At 40.9% G+C, this 13962-nt stretch overlaps 1 pseudogene; it reads right to left on the bottom strand.

Moving 5' to 3' along the window:
- Positions 1-11408: 11408 nt before the first annotated feature.
- Positions 11409-13574, bottom strand: LOC102247654 (annotated as a pseudogene).
- Between the last annotated feature and the right edge of the window lie 388 nt (positions 13575-13962).

Raw genomic sequence — 13962 nt, 5'->3', positions numbered from 1 at the left:
GGGGGGGGGGGGGTGAGGGCATGTGCCGGGAGGTAGGGGAGGCCAGGGGAAGCTCAATGGGGGGAAAAAGGAGACAGATGAACTACTATTTGTAATGCTTTAAGCAATAAAATAAAATTTAAAATCATTGGCTCCCTGAATAAAGGGGAATTCTGCTAGCCTTCAGACTTTGACTGCAGCATCAACTCTTCCCTGGACCTCTAACCTGTTGGCCTACCTTGCAGATTTTGAACTTGCCCACTTCCACAATCACATGAACTAATTCCTTAAAATTACATATATATGGAGAGAGATTTTTACCTATGTTCATATATATATATATACATTTTATTGGTTCTGTTTCTCAGGAAATCTTGACTAGTACAATGCATTATAAGTGCTTCATGAATACTTGATGACCTAATTAATAAGTAAATAAACATGAATAAGTGGATAAAATGTCTGTAGGAGCATTTCCATCCAAGCCTCATGTGGAACTGCTGTATGAACGATTTCAGCCCTTATTCAGTATCATGAGGCAACAAGGGCTACTCCCAGTATTTCCATAAATCCTGTGGCTCTTTTTATATTTGAAAAATTAGGTGTTCAAGGGTAAAAAGAGAAGCCAGCTCTTGGATTTTAAAAGCCTCAGCCTTTTTGGTTGATGGAAAGACTTTGAGCCATAGACCTAGGAGGACTTAGGGCTGAGACCAAATTTCCCCACTGCTGACGAAATAAAGACCTCCCAGGCCAGGCAGAGGGGAGTCAGAGAAGGAAGGAGGGGGCGTGTGTTGATACTGTGGTTCCTGAGGAGGGCATCCCTATGCCTGCCTTCCACAGGCAAGCCTGGGGGTAAGGTGGAGGAAGACACCACAGGTAGCTCTCAAGATCTTGATCTGGTAGTAGAGGGGACCTATGCCTTGATTCCTAAGCAGTGCCTGAGATTGTGGCAAAGAAATGTGTTAAAGTTATACCAGGACAGGGAAGCTTTAGATATAAAGGCAGAGTGCTCAAGGCTGAGCAAGGCAAGAGACTACAGAGTGATCCCCAAAGAAGGACAGAAGCAGCTGAAAGCAAGCCAGTCATGAAGGAGTCTTGGGGTGAGGGATGAGGGGTGAGGAAGCAGGCATCCACATGTGCTGGTGATGGAAAGAAGATATGTCCGCATATGCCAATATAGACAGGGACCCAAACCAGATACTATTTCTACCTTTTAATGCCTCAGGATTTTAGAGCATGGACTATAGCAAAGACTTACAAACTTTGTTACCTTGAGCAAATTACTTAATTCTCTATGTATTCATTTGTAAAATAGGACAACAATAGAACCTACCTTGGGCTATTGTAAGGATCAAACGTGTTAAGACATGGAAGGCATAGAGAACAATGCCTACCTTAGAATAAGTGGTAGGGGCTCATCATTATTTTTCATAATATTATTGTCATATAGGCTCACCAGAGTTTAGATAAAATGTCAAGGAAAATGGATGGGTAAGAGAAATCCTGAAATAACTGAGATTAAGCTTCTGCCATCTGAAAGCATAAAGATTTTGTATTAATAATTGAGAGGTATTATAGAAAAGTAGAGCAACTTACATTTTTTTTCATACATTTATACAAGGACACACCTGAAATTTTGCAAACTCAACTAGGAATCCCAGGTGTTATTATATGGGTAGGGAGTTTTGGGGGGAGGTTTGGATTGATAATTCCATCCTGCATGTTATCGATGGATATGAACCACCTAACGAGGCATGGAGACCAAAGTATAGACGGAGAGTTAGCTCACTAGGGGGAAAGGGGCTTTGAATAATGGGGACCAGGGACCAGGTGGGAAGTTGCTCAGAGGACAGGGAGCGCTGGAAATCAGAGTAAAGGTAGAGGGTTAGTTTTGTAGAAGAGGATCCTCTGTCATTTTAAGAGTGAAGGGAAGGATGAAAGGATAGGATGAGGCCAAGAGTGTTGAATCAAAGGCAATCAACCATCAGGAACTACTAGTATCTATGGTTTTTTAAGGTAGGACGTTAGATCATCCACTGAGACAGGGTTAGAGATGTTAAACAAAAGGAACAGCTTTAACATCGCATTTGAGTGGCTTGCTAGGTGAGCAGCATAGGGGCTACAGTGAGCAGACTTTAAGAATGTTTCATGGATAACCACCTGAAACACGCAAAGTAATTTTTTAGTCCAGAAGAAAATGCAGCCAAAATTCACACTGTATTTCTATTAGAGGAGTGGGATTCTGAATGAGTTTTTATCTCTGCATTTTAAAAATATTTTATAATGAAGTTGTAATACTCTGATATTTGGAAAGGTTTAAAATATTTTTTTTTTAAATGTGATGTGTCACATTGTCAGTGTTCTCAAAAGTCACCATAACTAATGTCATCTTGACCATGAAACACAGTGGTTTGTCTTCTCTGAGCAGTTTAAGTTAATCTAATGTTTCATCTCATTCTGAGAGACACAGTATAGCTTACCCATTTGCTTCAATGATTGAGACAATAATTTCACAGCAACACACATTCTATTCCAGTAAAAATATATTTTTTAATCAATTGCAGGAATCAAGAATTAAGATTCAATCCAAGATTTCCTTTGATTACATTAGCATTTGCCAGATCAGAGTAATTTAATAAGATTCTACACTGGTAGAAAGAACTATGCCTACTGGAACTCAGAAAAAAGGATTGGCTCACTCTAAATTAGATTTATGAGTGTCAGCCTAAAAGCTAGTACACTTGAATTTTATTCATCTTTTTTTTCACTCTAACTTGACTGAGAGAACAGCTCTCCTTTTTGAGTAAGCCTCTTCACTCACTATTGCCATAATTAATACTTAATTCAGAAATGAGGTGGTAGGCATTTACATAATGGGGATTATGTGCTATTCACTCATAATGGCAATGTGAGGGTTGTCAATCACTGCACATTCTCATGGTGCTGTGGGAGGAGGAGCAGAAATGAATGAATGTGAAATCCATCACCCGAAGTGTGTTTAAAAAAGAATGAATTCCACTCTAGACTTATTCAGAGCTCAGGTGATAGAAAATAATAACTTATCCTGTGGGGTTGCAGATGATTTGAGCAAAACCAGAGGTTCTCAATCTTAAACCCCAAATAGTAATCACTTGGGGAAATTTAAAAATACTGACCTGCCACCCTCCCTGCCCCTGCCCCTGTTCAGGGAAGCCTACTAGTAATTAAATTTGAATTCATAAATAATGAATAATATTTTAGTATAAATATATCCCAAATATTGCATGGCACATACTTATACTTAAAAAATAATGATTCCTCTGAAATTCAAAGTGAACCGTGAGTCCTGCAGTTTTCCTTGCTAAATCTGACAGCTTCCCCTGCCCCCATTCAGATTCAGAATGGACAGGTCTGGATTTTTTAAAGCCCTCCGGTGATTTTAATGTACACCCAAATTCCGTAACACTGGGATAAACCTTAAAAGGCCTTCTCTACAAACAGGTTGGCAGAAGGCAAACTAAGAACAGGAGGGAGAAGGATGGGAAATGATTGTTAAGACAGGTCGGTAGAACCATCACAACTCCTTTAAAGTCTTCTAGTTTGCTGTCCTACCTCCTATGTATTTTTCTATATTTGTTATAACTGACTGAGAGCAATCATGGTGCCTGCTGCATCCACAGCCCCTTCTGAACCATACATACCCTGATGCGAGTGGGCAGTCTGGGTGGCTCTGCAGGCCTGTGCGGCCATGCTCTGCATCAGTGCCCCTCCCCCTCCCCCCTCCCAAACCGTGGCCTCTGGGCCAGGGATGAATCTGAGGGAGACCGTGGCCTGTGAGGTGGTGTGGTACAGAGTTCTGCCCAATGGGGTGATGATGATTAAATTAGACCAGACACAGTCTCTTGGTGCATTTTATTTCTAGGTACAGAGCATCAGATGTTTGGTAATGGAAGCAGAATCCATTGAAATAGGTCAGTGGCTCTCAAACATAGTGAGCCGAATATTAATTAAATATGATCAATACTATTACTTAAATATTATTCAGAACATTAATTAAATATTATTAAAACACAGGATTTTGGGCTCCACCCCAGAGTTTCTGGTTCAGGAGGTCTGGGCTGCAACCCATGAGTTTGCGTTTCTAACATATTTCCAGGCGATGCTGCTGCTTTAGATTCAGGGGCCACACTTTGAGGATTCTGGGTTAGCTTATGCTACAGTAACAAACAAGCTTCAGATCTCAGTGGATGAAGGAAACAGAGGTTTATTTCTTGTCCGGGCCAGCTGTTCAGCCAACGTGGCTGTGCTCCACGCTGCACAGTGTCAGTTTCCTCAGTCTGAGAGGCAGACGCAGTAGCCACTCTCTGAAACGGCAGGAAGAAGGGTGAAGCACACCCTGACTCTTAGAGTTTCCCCTGCAAGTGGCATGTGTCACTTCCACTCGGTTTCGCTGGCTAAAGAAAATCATACATCCACGCGTAACTTCTAGTGGAGCATGTAACATAATCTCATTTGCTTAGAAGGAGAGAAAAAATATTTGCTCGAATGACAATACAGATACGGAAGCTAAAAACAACACACAGAAACGGAACAGCATGCAGGTGGCATGAGAGCACTGGAGTCATGAGTGAGGAAAACCCTGGCTGGTTGGTCGGTAGAGGCAAGAGTAATTAGAGACAGAGCTGTACATGAACAATCGCATGATGCTGATGGTGGTTGCTGATGATGGTTGCTGGTAATTGTCAAAGCTACTTTTGGTTCTGAACCATGTCTAAGTTTGTTGCATTATGTCCTGGTCACCACGGATGTGTTAATATGACTGCTGCCATGTCCCTATGAGATTACCAAGATCCTCACTCTACATACACCTACAAGCTCATGAAGCCTTCACCCAGGACATCACATTGCCAAGACACCACCAACAAAGCGTATGCCAGCAATTAAATGTAATTTCAAAGTAACTTGAGTCTCCCACGTGTATTTCTCAAACACCATGAAGGGGACCGTAGACCAAAATAAAATATCTTCAAGTTTCTTTAAATATGTTTTTCCATATAAAGCCCCCAGTTCTTCCCTAGCCCCCACCTTTGGATTTCTAGGGTTTCTCCTCCTCTTCCTTTTATTCCAGTTGTGCATCACAAAATCCCAAAGGTCTGATTTAGCAAAACAGGGGTGGGGACCAGCCTCAGCAGGCTCAGTCTGAATCCGCGATGGTGGTGGGAGAGGAGAATGTCTGGGTGTAACAACCTGGCCCACCGCAGCCTCACTGCAAGCCCACATTACTTTAGGTGCCTGAGGAACATTCAGTTCCTCGTGATCAACAGAGTTCAAACAACTTGGACATGGACTTTCACACCAGGACCCAATGATTTCTAAGGTACAAAGTGTATGTGCAGGACTTAAATATTCTGACAACATTAACAACAAAAAGGAAAATGGTGTATTTTTATCATTGCTCAACTGCTCATCTTTTAAACTTGAGCTTAGATAGATCCAAACATCCCAAGTGCGCTGAGATTCTGTGTGTAGTCTAGTTGCTTATCCCACCCACTGTTTCCTTGAATTTACCATGAACAATGTGGTTCTTTCTCTTTACTATTTTCTCCTGGTCACTAAGTGATGGGTTGGCCTGAGCCCTGAATTTTGTCCATCTCTCAGGATCACTTTTGTGAACACATCTAGGGGCAGGCAGTGTTTCTCTTCACCTTGAGAAAGAGGCTCCCTTCCCTGTGCCCCATGCGTTAATAGGCTTTGATACTGCCCCCCTCTGGGTGAGCAGTCCCAAAGACCAAGGAACCATGCCTATATACAGCCCTCCCTCTCACCATTTAGACCACAGCCCGGGAATTCCCCATGGCCCTGGGCTTGCTTCTAGGGTTGTGTGAGCCTCGTCCTGTTTCATCCTCCCAAGGACAGAATGTGCCATGGAATGCGCTCCCTCTCACCATTTAGACCACAGCCCGGGAATTCCCAATGGCCCTGGGCTTGCTTCTAGGGTTTGTGTGAGCCTGGTCCTGGTTCATCCTCCCAAGGACAGAATGTGCCATGGAATGCAAAGCTCAAAAGGTTCGCCATCACTGTTCTAAAGGCTGGACATGCAGTTGATAACTACAGAGGATGTTAGTCTTAAAAAGTAGATCTTAGGGGATGAAGTTGTTTTAACCACACATCCAAGAATACTTTAGCAACAAAAGATTTGGTCAACTTGGGAATCTGCTTGAGAGAAAACACTTCAGACCACAAAGCTAACAAACATTAGGCTACACGTATCTTACAACAAACATAACCCCATTCTGTTAAAACAGCAACATGGAATCCGAGAATTTTAACTTCAAACTTCTTGGCCTTTCACATAGTTCTGAAGGTGTATTTGTCAAGGTAGATAGATAGAATATATTTTATCTGACAACTTGGATTACAACTTATAGTCATAAATATAGCAGATAGGCCTTCATTTATGTCCTTGCCCCAGACCCTGACCTGGCCTGGCAGGCAGGTGGAGAACTCAAGAGGCTGGGACCCAGATCATGGCCTGGAATAAAAGGAAGAACCTGTCAATTTAATTCTATGGTGCAAACACTGATGAGACGATTTGACTACCTAATTTTACAAATTTTAAAAAAACAATGGATTGCCCTGACCAGTGTGGCTCAGTTGGTTGGGCATTGTCCTGTGCACCAAAAGGCTGCTTATTCGATTCCCGGTAAAGGCACATCCTTGGGTTGCTGGCTTCATCCCTGGTGGAGGCGTGCAGGGGGCAGCCAATGGATGTTGCGCTCTCACATCAATGTTTCCCTCTCTCCCTCTCCCTCTCTCTCTAAAAATCAACAAACTATTAAATAGTAAACAAACAAACAAATAAATAAGGATTGTCCTGAAATCAAGTTCTCTGAAGCATCACAGATAAGACTGGCCAAAAAAATAAAAATAAAGAAACAAAACTAAAAAACCAAAACTTCATACTCCACTTAGCCAGTGTGGCTTTCACTTTTGTCTGTCAACAACTTGTTTGTGATATACTGTGTTGTGATATTAAGAGCACCAATGCTAGATGTTGACAACATGGTTTCTAGGCTCCAGGAGGTCAGTTTTTCTGCTTACAAGCTGAGTGACCTCAAGCAAGTTTCATCCTCTCTGAGCTCCATCTTCTTCATCTGTAAATAGAATAAAGATCCATACCTTATATGGGTGTTGAAATGGTTTAATAAGAAAGGCCTGGAAGGGCTGGGCACATAACATGTGTTCAATAAGGGGTGGCTGCTGCCACTCCACTACTGCTCTTTTCACTTTTATTGCTACTGTTATCATTAATTGTGCTACCTTAGGCCCGTAAACACCTTAAACTCTTTTTAAAATTAATTAGAAAAATAGGGTAGCACATTCACATTGTTAAAAAATAAGACATACAGAGATGTATATTGAACAATCTTTCTCCTGCCTCTCTCACCATTCACCTCATTCCAAACAGGTTTCTCATTCTATATTTTTATGTATTTTCATAGTATTTCTTTATTCAAATATAAGCAAATATGAAATATATTCTTTTTCCATTTTCATACATAAAGGTAGCATGCCATATATACTCTTGTGGACTGTGCTTTTGCTTACTTAATATATCTTGGAGATCTTTTCATGTCAGTACGTAAAAAGTCTCCTCATGCTTTTTCACAGTTGCGTAGTATTCCACCATGGTGCTTATTTCATTATGCCCCTAGAGATAAACAATTTGCTCCAATGAACAATGCTGCTGTGAATGAACTTGAACGTGTGTGATTTCATGCAAGTAGGTCAATCTGTAGGATTGGAGTAAGTGGAATAAATGCATTGTGATTTTGATAGGTAATGCCATGGTGTCCTTCATGGAGGTTGTACCATTTTACACGCCCTCCAGAATGTGAGGTTTAAGTCATATGAACTTTTCACTCATATACATCAGTTAAATAGGACCAATAATGATGCCCAATTACTAGTATATTAGTTTCTGGCTGCTGCTATAATACTTATCATAAACTTAGTTGCTTTAAACAGCAAAAATTTATTATCTGGTAACTATGGACATCAGGCATCCAGGATGGGTCTTGGTGGGCTAAAATGGAGGCACTGGTAGTGTCTCATTCCTTCAGGAGGCATGGGAGAGAATTTGCTCCTTTGCCTCTTCCAGCATCTCGAGGTTCCCACATTCCTTGGCCTGTGCCCTGCATCACTCCAATCTCTGCTTCCAGTGCACATCTTCTCCTCTGACTCTCTTGTCTCCCCCTTATATGGACTTGAGATCACATTGAGCTCACCCAGATTATCCAGGATGATTTCCTCATCTAATATTCTTAATTACAGCAATGAAGTCCCTTTTGCCATGTAAGGTAACATTCACAGGTTTGGGGATTAGGATGTAGACTTCTTCAGGGGTCATTATTCTTCCTACACAACCACCTACTGCACAGGGGGTCAGGAGAGTCAAGGTAGAGAAGTCACCTGTGAAAAGCTGTCTCCTTCACTAGAATATAAGAAAAGATGTGCTGTGTTTGGTTCAGCAATTTAGTATCTATTAGGTCAGAGTAAACCTTCTATATAATTGTTTTATATTTTACACTAGAGGCCCAATGCATGAAATCCGTGCTTGGCCCCCGCTACTGCGGCGGCCAGGGGCCTCTGCCGCCTCTGCCTCTTCTGCCTCGGCCCCCGGACTGCTGGTCTAATTAGCATATTATGCTTTTATTATTATAGCTATCTTATACTTACATTTAAGTTTTAATGTATGAAAGAATGAGTGAGATTCTTTGAAAAAAAGTAAAGCATTATGCAAAAAAGCTTTTTTTTTCCATTAAAGAAGGGGATCTGGAAAGCTTGTCTCATTAGACAAAGATTAATGTTAAAGATAACTGTGAACTCTAGAGCTGTTATTTTGTAAAATTTTGTGAATCAGTAATATGATCTGTTCTTATTCAAAACATATGTTGTATCTCTAAGTGAAGAAAATGCATCTGCCCATCTTAAATTTTTTTTTCAGTTTCAAATTAACATCAAATAGTCTGTCCCTCTTTTCCAGGCTCCTGTCACTGAGTCACATGTCCATGGACCAAGGAACAGACAGGAATAAAGCTGAGAATACACAAGCAGGGAAGGACTCGGTTTCTGTGAATTGAATGGAAGAAACTATTACAGGAGAAACTGGAAGTGATGGCACCTCTAGGAAAAATGCCATGTGTGTCCACCTCTTACCTACCTGTCTAGGTTTTCACCATGGTGTTTTCTTCTCATCACTTCACTCATACATCGTTCCTTCATTATAAAGACAAAGGCTGACCAAGCCTGACTTCCAAATACCTTGACTTTGTTGGGAATAGGAAACTATTGTGTAGTGATGAAATAGATGGGCTCTGGGGACTGCAACCTGGGTTTGGAGCCCAAGTCCAGTACAAAATGATCTTGAGTAAAGTATGTAACCTCCCTAAACCCACCATTTTTTAAATCCAGTGGATAAATGATAATGGATAATGATAGTACTTGTCTCATAGAATTGACATAAAGATCAAATGACATAATATTTGTGATTTGCTTAGCTTAGTGCCTTGGTAAGTGCCAGCTACTGTTCTTATTATTATCAGTCACTCTTATTATCTGTCATACAGTCAAAAGAGGTTTGATATCATCAATGAACTACAGTACCCCTGACATCTCAATGGCAACCATCCCATTTGGACCAAACCATCCTTTCCTTGACCAAACCACTTTCTCACTATCCATTGCAATCTCTCTTGGTTCTCACCTTTTTTTTCTTTCTTCTCAGTTTAGATTCCAAGTACATATTATGTACCTCCCCCCCCCTTTAAAACACCTTTGACTCCCTTGATCCTTTCTGTCTCTTGTATCTGACTAGCAGAACCTCAGCCTTGGTTATATCCAACTACTTGCCTCCAGCAGCCAACAATAACTGGAGAAAGATCACACAGCAGTGCACATCAAAACTATTTAAATAATTGTTTCAAAATATTGTTTGCCTTTTTCATTGTGCTGACATTTGCATTGGTAGTGTCAAAGCAAAGATGGGTAAAACTTCTGATGCCTTAGCAGGATTCAAGGCAATGGCACAGAATCTATTACACATTTGTAGTTAAAAAAGAAAAAAACAACAACCAGTGCCCTGGCCAGTGTGGCTCAGTTGTTGGGCATTGTCCAGTGCACCAAAGGGATGCTGGTTCTATTCCTGGTCAGGGCACATGCTCAGACTGTGGGCTCAATCCCCAGTAGGGGCTGTGCAGGAGGCAGCCAATCAATGTTTCTCACATCGATGTTTCTCTCTCTCCCTTACTCTCTGTCTAAAAATCAATTAAAGATCTTTAAAAAACAAAAGAAAACAAAACAAAACAAAAAATACCAGTTTAACTTAAGAATATCCTTGATGAAGCAGTAGAAATTATTCATTTTATTAATTTTAATGCTTGATTATTTATCTTTTAATGTTCTATGTTTCAAAATGGGATGTCTGCATAAAGAACTTCTGCATACTGAAGAATGCATATCTTTTTTTTTCTTTTTAATTTGTCTGTATTTGCCATAACCTTTTAAAGCAGAATATGACTAGAGCACTGCACTTCTATTCACGAAACTTGCTCTGAGTTACTTTCAAACAGCTTTACAACATGCCTAGGTAGCTTATATTTCTGCTACACTAAACAGTCCTTTTCTTTGGAGACTGCAAACCTGGGTTTGGAGCCCAATTCCAGTAACTATCCAGTAACTATGGATAGTTACTACCATCGTGTTGGTCAGCTTAGCATACTAACTTCTAGAGCAGTGATGGCGAACCTATGGCACGCATGTCAGAGGTCACACGTAAACTCATTTTTTTGGTTGATTTTTCTTTGTTAAATGGCATTTAAATATATAAAATAAATATCAAAAATATAAGTCTTTGTTTTACTATGGTTGCAAATATCAAAAAATTTCTATATGTGACACGGTACCAGAGTTAAGTTAGGGTTTTTCAAAATGCTGACATGCCAAGCTCAAAAGGTTCGCCATCACTGTTCTAAAGGCTGGACATGCAGTTGATAACTACAGAGGATGTTAGTCTTAAAAAGTAGATCTTAGGGGATGAAGTTGTTTTAACCACACATCCAAGAATACTTTAGCAACAAAAGATTTGGTCAACTTGGGAATCTGCTTGAGAGAAAACACTTCAGACCACAAAGCTAACAAACATTAGGCTACACGTATCTTACAACAAACATAACCCCATTCTGTTAAAACAGGCCAACATGGAACTAGGAAAGAAAAAGGAGCTTGGCTTCAGTGCCTGAAGTATCACAGTCTCATACACCCGGTCTTCCCTTTAAGTAGTTGCCATGCCAAACATATTTTTTAAATGTTAACAAAAATAAAGCAAAAAGTCCTTGAAAATATATTATCCAAGAGAATGAAGGTAAAGTATTGAACACGTGTTCAGGTGTTCTCCAGGTGAGCTTAGTCTACTTCCTCCATGCGTGAGCTGTTGTCGTCTCCTTCCAGGGGCAGCATCTCTTCAGTCACAGCAGCACTACTCTCATCAGCAGTGGGGTCATCTTCATCGATACCAAGATCAAGTTTGATCATCCTGTAGATCCTGTTAGCGTGTGTCTGGGGGTCTTCCAGACTGAAGCCAGAGGACAGGAGTGCAGTCTCATAGAGCAGGATGACCAGGTCCTTCACAGACTTGTCATTCTTGTCTGCCTCCACCTTTTGCCTTAAGGTCTCGATGATGGAATGGTCTGGTTTTATCTCAGGTGTTTCTTTGCTGCCATGTAACCCATTGCTGCGTTGTCTCTCAGGGCTTGAGCCTTCATGATTCTCTCCACGTTTGCTGTCCAGCCATATGTGCTTGTGACAATGCAGCATGGGGATGTCACCAATCGGTTTGATACGACCACCTTTTCTACTTTTTTCTCTAAGATGTCCTTCATGATTTTGCACAGGTTTTCAAACTTGGTTTTATTCTCTTCCTGTTTCTTTTTCTCCTCTTCATCTTCTGGAAGCCCCAAGCCCTCTTTGGTGACTAACACCAAAGTCTTCCCCTTAAACTCCTTCAGCTGCTGCACACAGTACTCATCAATAGGCTCAATCATACAGATCACTTCTAGGCCGTGCTTCAGAAAATACTCTATGAAGGCCGAGTTAGCGACCTGGTCCTTGGTCTCACCTGTGATGTAGTAGACATGCTTCTGGTTCTCCTTCATTCTGGTGCAGTAGTCCTTGAGGGAGGCCATCTCATCACCAGAAGCAGATGTGTAGTATCTTAACAGCTCAGAGAGCTTCTTCCAATTTTGAGAATCTTCATGAATTCTGAGCTTAATATTTTTAGAGAACTGCTCATAAATTTTTTTTATAGTTCTCCTTATCTTCTGCCAGTTCAGTGAAGAGTTCTAAGCAGTTTTTGACCAAATTCTTTCTGTTAACTTTCAAAATTTTCCTTTGTTGCAACAACACCCTGGAAATCTTTAGAGGGAGGTCCTCAGAGTCCACCACACCTCTAATTCAGGTATTCAGGGATCAGCTCCTCACAGTTATCCATGATGAAAACTCTGCAAACATACAACTTAATGTTGTTCTTTTTCTTTCTGTTTTCAAACAGGTCAAACGGAGCACGTCTTGGGACAAAAAGAAGGGCTCTGAATTCCAACTGTCCTTCAACTGAAAAATGCTTCACTGACAAGTGATCCTCCCAATCATTAGTCAAGCTCTTGTAGAATTCCCCATATTCTTCATTAATAATGTCATCAAGATTTCTCGTCCAAATTGGCTTTGTTTTGTTCAGTTCTTCTCGATCGATGTACTTCTCTTTGATCTTTTTTTTCTTCTTGTCACCATCCTTCTTTTCTTCTTCCTCTTCATCAACATCTTCAATTTCAGGCTTGTCTTTGGACTCCTTTTCTTCTTTTTCTTCCTCTTCCTCTTTTTCTTCCTTTTCTTCAGCCTCATCATCACTGACTTCTTTATCATGTTCCTTTTCCACAAAAAGAGTAATGAGATAGCCAATAAATTGAGAGTGTTTCTTCACAATCTTTTTGATCCATCTCTCCTCCAAGTATTCCATCTGGTCCTCTTTCAGGTGCAGAATAACCTTTGTTCCACGACCTATGGGTTCCCCTATGTCAGTCCTAACTGTGAAAGATCCTCCTGCAGACGACTCCCAGGCATACTGTTCGTCATCGTTGTGTTTGGTGATCACAGTCATTTTCTCAGCAACCAAATAGGCTGGATAGAACCCGACACCAAACTGGCCAATCAGAGAGATATCTACACCAGCCTGCAAAGCTTCCATGAATGCTTTGGTCCTGGACTTGGTGTTAGTACCCAGGTTATTGATCAAATCGGCCTTGGTCATTCCGATTCTAGTATCCACAATAGTGAGGGTTCGGTCTTGCCTGTTTGGAATGAGATTAATGTGCAGCTCTTTCCCAGAGTCTAGTTTCCTGAGATCTGTCAAACTTTCATGTCTGATCTTGTCCAGAGCATCTGATGAGTTTGAAATAAGCTCCCCAGAAAGATCTCTTTATTTGAGTAGAAAGTATTGATGATCAGTGACATCAACTGGGCAATTTTGCCTGGAAGGCAAACATCTCCACTTCCTCCTCCTCCATGGGTCCACAAAGGCTCTGCAGCAACGCAGCATGAGGATGCAGAATCAACTCTATGCATATCTTTTTAAAAACTGATTTTAGAGAAAGAGGAATGGGGTAGGAAATTGATTTGTTGTTACACTTATTTATGCATTTATTGGTTGATTCTTGTATGTGCCCTGGTGGGGATCGAACCCATAGCCTTGGTGTGTGGGGACCACGCTCAAGCCATTGTGATCATTCACTCTAGAAATGCAGTCAGAGCATAGGAAGGTGCTCTTTCCTTTTCATCTTTCCTTATGGCATTTTATCTTTCTTTAGATTTATGGACACGAGATTACAAGTCCAAGATGTGTATGCAACAAGCATTCCTTCTTTGTTAAAAAGGAAAAAAGAACACTTACATATT

This window comes from Myotis brandtii, unplaced genomic scaffold (genome assembly GCF_000412655.1).
Source record: "Myotis brandtii unplaced genomic scaffold, ASM41265v1 scaffold278, whole genome shotgun sequence".
In the NCBI taxonomy this organism is placed as follows: domain Eukaryota; kingdom Metazoa; phylum Chordata; class Mammalia; order Chiroptera; family Vespertilionidae; genus Myotis; species Myotis brandtii.
Note: the sequence above shows the minus strand (reverse complement) of the source record. Positions and strands in the feature narration are given on the sequence as shown.